Source organism: Phascolarctos cinereus, unplaced genomic scaffold (genome assembly GCF_003287225.1).
Source record: "Phascolarctos cinereus isolate Bilbo 61053 unplaced genomic scaffold, phaCin_HiC Scaffold_2;HRSCAF=192, whole genome shotgun sequence".
NCBI lineage: Eukaryota > Metazoa > Chordata > Mammalia > Diprotodontia > Phascolarctidae > Phascolarctos > Phascolarctos cinereus.
Genome location: NW_027555625.1, coordinates 272,717,270 through 272,725,265, shown reverse-complemented (window position 1 = coordinate 272,725,265; position 7,996 = coordinate 272,717,270).

The window sequence follows — 7,996 nt, the reverse complement described above, 5'->3', positions numbered from 1 at the left end:
GCCTGGCCCAGCTTTTCAAGCTATTATTACCAATGCTGAAGATCTCAGCCACCATTCAGCTCTGATCCGCCTGTACCCAGAGGGAATCTGGGGGAGGAAGAACCAGGCTATCAACACCACACCACCCTGACAGCAGCCCAGCTCTGGCATCCTGGCTCCCCATCTGTATGTACTTTATTAAATCCTTTAAGGATCCAAGCTTGTTTCAGTTAAGAAAGCTGCTGTCCCACTGGGGGGAGGGGCACTTCACTGGAAAAAACAGAGTACTACTCAGCCAGGGAAACTGCCCCTGGGCTAGAATCATCCCAACTGGAGCCTTTCTGCTCCGCAGGTCATTTTGGTTGAATTTTATTAAATTTGGTTTGTTGGTTTATTGAGCTTTCTGGGTCAGGGGACGCTATTTTGTTTTTCTCTCCTGAATAGTTTGGGGGCTTTTGGCTGCGCTTCATTAACTGGCAAACAGCTTAATTTCATTGGAAGGGAAATGAAATCCTGCAGCAATAGTGAGTAATGGGTGATGGTGGATCTCAGTGGTGGTAGATAGAATCTCAGTACTTTTCATAACCAATACACAAGAAGGGAACTAAATCTGATGGTACCTCATATTTTCATGCAACCTTTTATCCAGAAATTCCAAAACACTGCAGACATTATCTGCCTGGGATATTTTGTCACTCCATTTTACAGAACGGAACACAATATCTAGTGACAGATACTCCCAGTCCTGACAATTCCTGAGGGAACTGAGAGATCCACCAGAGAAATGCTATGGTCTGATGAAAAAACTTTTGAGTTAAGTTCTCTTCACTCTACCACTCTAGGTCTCAGTTTCCTCATCTGGAAACACATAAGCCATACAACTTTTGAAGGGAAAGAGATAATAGATAAGAAAGTGCTTTGAGAAGTTGAAATTGCTGTGCAGATAATAATATGCAATTATTAAAGGGGTGGCTGGTAGTGATTTCTTAGGAATCGATTGGATGGAGAAAACTGCTCAATAAATGGGTCCCATGGCTCCTTCACACATTTGTGTCTATTGATGTAAACAACTCCTTCCACAAGTGATCTGGGTGGGACACTGTGGCACTGAACTAGCCAGGGGTGCTAAGCAGTTTTAGATGCATTGATTGGGGGTAAGGTTGGGGGAGGAAAAAGTGTAAGGGAAGAAGGAGTATGTCTGCCACATAGAATGTAAGTTTCTCAAGGACAGGAACTGTTTCACTTTGTCTTTTTATCTGCAGCTCAGTGTATCTATCTGCACAGTGCCTCCCCACATAGTAGGCACTTAATAATAAATGCATGTTGATTGACTGGTTGAAGTAAGAAACTAACATAAGTAATTAACAAATACTAATAGCAAAAACTAATAATAGCTTTAGAAGTTTAGCCAAAGTTTTTGTTCTAGGGAGCTAAAAAGTATTTTAGACACAGTCATTCCATTCAATAAACACTTAAAAAGAGCCCTTTGGCATAGCAGATATCCTGCAGTTCTTGAAGTCAGGAAAGCCAGTGTTCAGATCCCACTTCTGACACTTACTGTGTGACCCTGGACAAGTGTCCACACTCATGTGTCTTGGGTGATTCCATAGGACTTATCTACATCACAGGTGGGTGATAATCTCTGTGTACGTACTCTTGTCTTAGATCATGTGTAGAGCATTGCGTTCAGTTCTGGATGCCATAGTTTAAGAAGGATATTGATAAGCAAGAGAGCAACCAAAGGAAGGACAACCAGGACTGTGAAAGGCCTTGAGTCTGTCATATAAAGAACCTTTTGGCAAAGAATTAGAAATTGAGGGCATGCCATCAATTGGGGAATAGCTGAGCAAGTTGTGGTATATGATTATGATGGAATATTACTGTGCTATAAGAAATGATGAGCAGGCAGATTTCAGAAAGACCTGGAACGACTTACATGAACTGATGTAAAGTGAAGCGAGCAGAATCAAGAGAACACTGTACACTGGAAGAGCAATATGGTGCAATGATCAACTGTGAATGGCTTAAGTTATTCTCAGCAATACAGTGATCCAAAACAATTCCAAAGGACTCATGATGCAAAATGCTATCCACCTCCAGAGAAAGAACTGCTGGAGTCTGAATGCAGATTGAAACATACTATTTTTTACTTTCTGTATTTTTTTATGGTTTTTTTTTCCCTTTGGGTCTGTGTCTTCTTTCACATGACTAATATGGTAATATGTTCTGCATGATTGAACATGTATAACCTATAACATATTACTGTCTTAGGGAGGGGGAAGGTGAAGGAAGGAGAGAGAAAATTGAGAACTCAAAATTTTTTAAAAAATGAATGTTAAAAATTGTTTTTTACATATAACTTGGGGGAAATATTATTTAAAAAAATAAAGAACCTTTGAAGGAACGAGGTGTGTTTAGCTTAGAGGAGACTCTGAGTAGCCATGATAACTGTCTTCAAATATTTGAAGGGCTCATATATGGAAGAGAAATGAGACTTCTTCTATTTGGCCCCAAAGGGCAAAACTAGAAGTAATGAGCGAAAGTTTTAAAGAGGCACCTTTAGGCTTGATTTCAGCATAAACTTCCTTACAGTAAGAGCTGGCCACATGTAGAATGGATTGCCTCTGGAGGCAATGGGATTTCTCTCATTGGAGGTCTTCAAGCGGAGGCTATCAGATATATTACAAGAGGGATATTTTTAGGGCATGGGCTAGATTGGATGGCCACTGACATCCCTTCCAACTCTAAATTCTGTGATTCTGAGATTGGGACCTGCTTTGCAGAGTTCCCATACCACTGACTTAATCATGGATTCTCTAACTGTGCTCACTGGAGTACAAGGCATTCCGCTAGGTGAAAAATGACCAAGACCCTGCTCTCCAGGACCTTACAATATCCAAACACAGTGGGGTAGCACATATATAGTCTGAACTTTCACTCTAGTCTCCCCTTCTCTCCCTGGTCCCCTCACTGTCGGATCACGTCTCCAGAACCAGGCTGCTTCTCCATTTTGGGATTCCAACTCTAGGTGTTGTAAGGGTTCTCTCTCACGACCAATGTGTTCCTTCCAACATCAATTGCCAGTTACCCAATATCATTCAGCTTGTGATTACTACCCCCAGCAGCAATCAACCAGTTATCTCTTTAATACCACTGAAAACCAGTTAATATTAACCTTTATAGAGGAATATTTACTAAGAAGATACAGCAAGATCTGAAGTACAAAAAAACTCCTGAAGCTGGGCCCCCATTCTCCTCTACCATCTTGGGCTTTGGGAAGAGTGGACTCAAACTTAAAGTGGTAACTCCCAAATATTCACCCTACTAGGTTCACTTCTTGGTACAGCATAGCTGATAGATGAGTCATTCCTCTGTTTACAGCACACTGTATCTTGGCTGCCAGGTGGGCTAGGTTAAGCAGGTCTGCCTTTATGGCTGGCTCCTCCCAGGGCTTGGCTGCCCTGGATATTGTCAAACTCTGCTATGGATTCCTAGACCTCTGGTGACTCTTCAGACATTTTAAAGCGCAGGAGATCATGGGGACTGGCCGATACGGGCCCAGTCCTTGGGACACGCTTAGCATGCCCTGCTTGCTGCTAACCCACATGGGGGCTTGTTGAACCTGCTCCAGGAAATACCTGATGGAGGGGTCCTACTCCTCACTTCAGAGCACATACAGGTATTCTATGACTGTTTCCTTCTGGCCTACTGTGTGGTGACAAAAAGCCTTGTAATTGACTACTTAGTGGGAAGTTAATGTGAACACAAAAGGCTAAAAAAGATGAAACCTCTCTCTCTCTCTCTCTCTCTCTCTCTCTCTCTCTCTCTCTGTTGCTCTGTTTCTGTCTCTTTTCTCTGTCTCTCTCTTTCTCTTATCTCTGGCTCTGTCACTGTCTCTGTTCCTTCTCTGTCTCCTTCTCTCTGTCTCTCTGTCTCTGTCTCTCCCTCACTCTTACTTTGTCTCTGTCTCTCTTCTTTTAAGAAGTGAACTCCTGTAGACCCTCTCCCTTCCATGGTTGCTTTGTAACCATGAACACTTGTCACTGTTGTTTTTCTATCTCTGTTAGGTTTTATTCTTTCAAACTCTTAGGTAAATTAGTATTGGAGATGGAAAGGACCAAATGATGACATTGTGAGCTTCAAAAATGATTGAGGAAGAGGGAGACAAAAGGCTACATGTCCTACAGTGGGATACTTGGAGTGGGTCCCATACTTTACTGAGCGAAGTGAAACTTGTTGAAATGAAGTAGCAGTTCCTGATTGGTCACCAATGACAGGTGTTGTGTCAGAGATGTTTGGCCACAGGGTCAAGAGGAGCCATCTACTCAACAGGCTATAAGAGAAGTTGAAGAAATACAGTTCTATCCTTCTCTTTAGGCACTTTCTAGCATGTTGTCTCCCTTGGACTTCTAGCAAGAAAGAAGAATTTCTCTTTCTTCCCTCCATTCCCACCACAGTCAATGGAGGCTGCAAGTACATAGCAATGAGCCTGAGTCCTTGGCCATCTTTTTCTGCTTTCTGCTTTCTTCCCTGAGCATATGCCAGCAACCAGTAGTACTCAGAAATGGACATTACCAGTCCTGCTGGCAACCTCATGAGTTTGACACAACCCTTTTTTTTTTTTAAAGGTGAGGCAATCAGGATTAAGTGACTTGCCCAGGGTCACATAGCTAGTAAGTGTCAAGTGTCTGAGGCTGGATTTGAACTCAGGTCTTCCTGACTCCAAGGCCAGAGCTCTATCCAATGCACCACCTAAGGGCTGCCCCTAACCTCATGAGTTTAAGAGATGGAAGCTGGGTGCAGGCTTCACAGTGGGAGAAATTCCTTAAACAGCACTGGACCTTAGAAGAAGAGAAGCATGACCAGAAGAATGTTGCTACTCTTGAAAGAACTAGGGGGAAAAATAAGGTAGAAAGGACTCCCAAAACCCATGCCATATCCTGGCTGTCCAGAAGTTCTGAACCCTGTGAATTACTTAGACAATGGAGTTCTGAGGTGAAAGAAAAATATCCTAAACAACTGTTCAGCAGTATCACAAAGTTGTCTTTACCTTTTAGCAGAGTATAATGTGCATGATGGGTGATTATTTTATGTTTTTGAATTTTTAATGAGTGCTTATGAGTCCTTTGTTTTTTAAGCATTTTCTGTGATGGAAGAAATAAAGTCCTCTCCTATGCTTGATATCCATACTGTGTAGCGAGTACCTTTTCTGGAAGTGATTCTATTAACCACTTATTGGGGAGACCCTAGACATGAGCTACACCTGAACTTTGTTTTTGAGATTTCCTTGGAGATAGAATCTGAAGATGGGGACAATGAGCTAGAGACACACAAGTCTCATCTCAGTTCTTTGAGAGCAAAACTCTTCCCCTACCCTCCTCCCATGAATTTGGTCCATATGAACCTACAGCCAAACCCTTTGTGGAAGGGGGTCCCCTGGACCTTGGACCATATCTTAAGGACCAGGACCTCAGGGGTTGATGGCCAACAACACCAAGTTCTTAATCCTTTTCTTGAAGTGCCACTCATCTTTGGGGTTCATCTGAGTTCTATTTCTTTTTGAGGTAATCTACTTGTCACTAGGTATCAGGGATCCTTTCTCCCCACTGGGCTCCTGCTCGGGAGTCATGCTTGGACTTTCTTAGTTCTTTTAGCTGCCACATCCTTCTGATAGTGGTGCTACTTCTCTCCCAGGAAATGCTACTATTGCAGATATCTCTTCTGTCTGGGCAGTTGGCTCAGAAGGCCAACTCAACTCAAAAAGCCTTGACCTCATGAGCTCACAGGGTAACCACCGGGGCTAAAGAATGATCATTTCTCAGGAACTCAGCATTGCCAGCCAATGCTCAAGAAAGAAAACAGAAAGAAGAGGGCCAAGGACTCCATTTACGCATTCTTACTGCTGTGTTTGATGCCTTCATTTCACAGGCCCACTTCTAAGTGGGGAAGGGAGGGAAAAGAAATCCACCACTATTACCCTTGCTGGAAGTCAAAGGAAGACCAGTCTCAAAAGAGGTAGAAATGGCTTTCCTCCACTTCTGTTACATCTCACCAAAGAGCTCGTCCTGATGCTACTGTGGCCAAACACCTCTGACACAGCCCCCATCCTTGGCAACAAATCATGAGATTCTATGTCGTTTCACCAAGGCACATGTCACTCAGCAAAGAGCCGGAGCAAACGTTGCACTACAAGGTCCTTCCTGTTACATATTTTACACAAAGTGGAAAGCATAAAAGGGGGAGAGATCCAAAATGTTCTCAGAAAACTTGAGGACGGAGTGATAAACTTGTCCATCCTTTCCATCCTCCTCTCCTAACTAGGTCAAATGTGTCATTTTATCAATTTTAGCTGCCACATCCGTCTGATAGTGGTGCCCCTTCTCTTCCAGGAAATGCTACTGTTGCAGATATCTCTTCTACCCGGGCAGTTGGCCCCCAACCCCAAAACCCTTGACCTCATGAGCTCATCAGGGCTAGAAATGACCATTTCTCAGGAATTCAGCATTGCCGGCCAATGCTCAAGAAAGAAAGCTTAAAATGCACTAAGACTTTTGGGATACCCGATATAGATGGGTAAACTGAGGCCAGGAATGAAGCAACAGTTAGCATTCACACTACAGCTCCCTGGGAGAGCCAGACCCTCAGAACATTCTCCCCACTCAACAGACTAACACTGCCATAAGCTGGACTCTTCAAAAGGGCAAAGAGCTGACAGAGACTTTTCAAACATAATAACTGTTCCGACTTTCCCATTCATTCACGTTCACAGTCATGGAGGGATGGGAGGACATTTTATCACAAGTGAAAAGACCTGATGGCAAGGCGAGATAAAATCTGGTGCCACATGGATTTCCCCAGAGTTGTTGCCTGATAGAACTGAAGCCCCCAGATTAGTAAGAGTCACTGGGGCATTGTGTCTGTTTTAAAACTGTGCTTATACTCTTTCTACAATTCCCATCAGATCCTAGCCCTGTACCTGGCACATAATAGGCTCTTAATAAATACTTGTTGATTGAAAAATAAAATAAAAGTGTGCATATAAGACTTGCCTCTGCTGATACCAGCCAGAGTAAAGTCATGGGACCTTTCTCTGGTCACCATGTAAGGGTGGGGGAAGGTGCACAGGTCTGTATTATGTGTATTGTTATTCCCATTTTTCAGATGAAGAAGGAAACTGAGGTGCAGAGAAGACAAATGACTTTGCTAAGGCCACATAGCTAATAAGTGTCAGAGCCAGTATTAAACTTCTAAGCCCTGTGCTCTTTCCATTACACGACCCAAAATATTCTACCTTCCTTCCCTCCTTCAGTTTAGACTATGACAGAAACTCTTTGATTTTGGAAGAACGTGAAAGGAGGAAAGGAAAGTTAAGGGAGGCCTCTGGCTCCCTCTCTTTTCCCTTTGGATGAGGGCCCTAGGATTACATTCTCACTGGCTTATAGCCCATGCCTGTGTGTCATTGTCTTCTCTTAACTTCTACCTAGCCTGGTCTGTCTCACTGGGTGTTGTATATAACACAATAATATTTCTGACAAGCAGGTGACCAGGACAGGCAGACCAGCACTTAGAAGTCAAAAAGGGCCACCCCACCCCCCATATGCAAGGAGTTCACATGTCTGCCTGTTCCTCCTCTTTTCCTTTGACCTTTCACCTCATAAGCTTTTCTTTAAGTAGGACAAACTAACTAGGCTGTGGAGGCTGAGAGGTCAGATCCCAAGATCTGATGGCTATGGGATATCCCCAAAGGGTCTCCCTTGCTTTTCCCATCCTCCACCTGATCCTATTGTCCTTGGCCTTAGACTTGTCTGTCTGGGGGGAGATGCCTCAGAGAGGAGTTGGCTGGGAATCCTCAAACTTTTCCACTCCCATTGGCATCCTAAGTCACCCTTCTCACTCTCAGCTCCTTCAGGCAAAACTAAACAATTACATTTTATTTTCCCCAGGGTTCAAAATCAGAATAATGGAGCATATGCCCAGAGAGCCATGGGTTAACCTGCACTTCCAACATTGTTGGTGA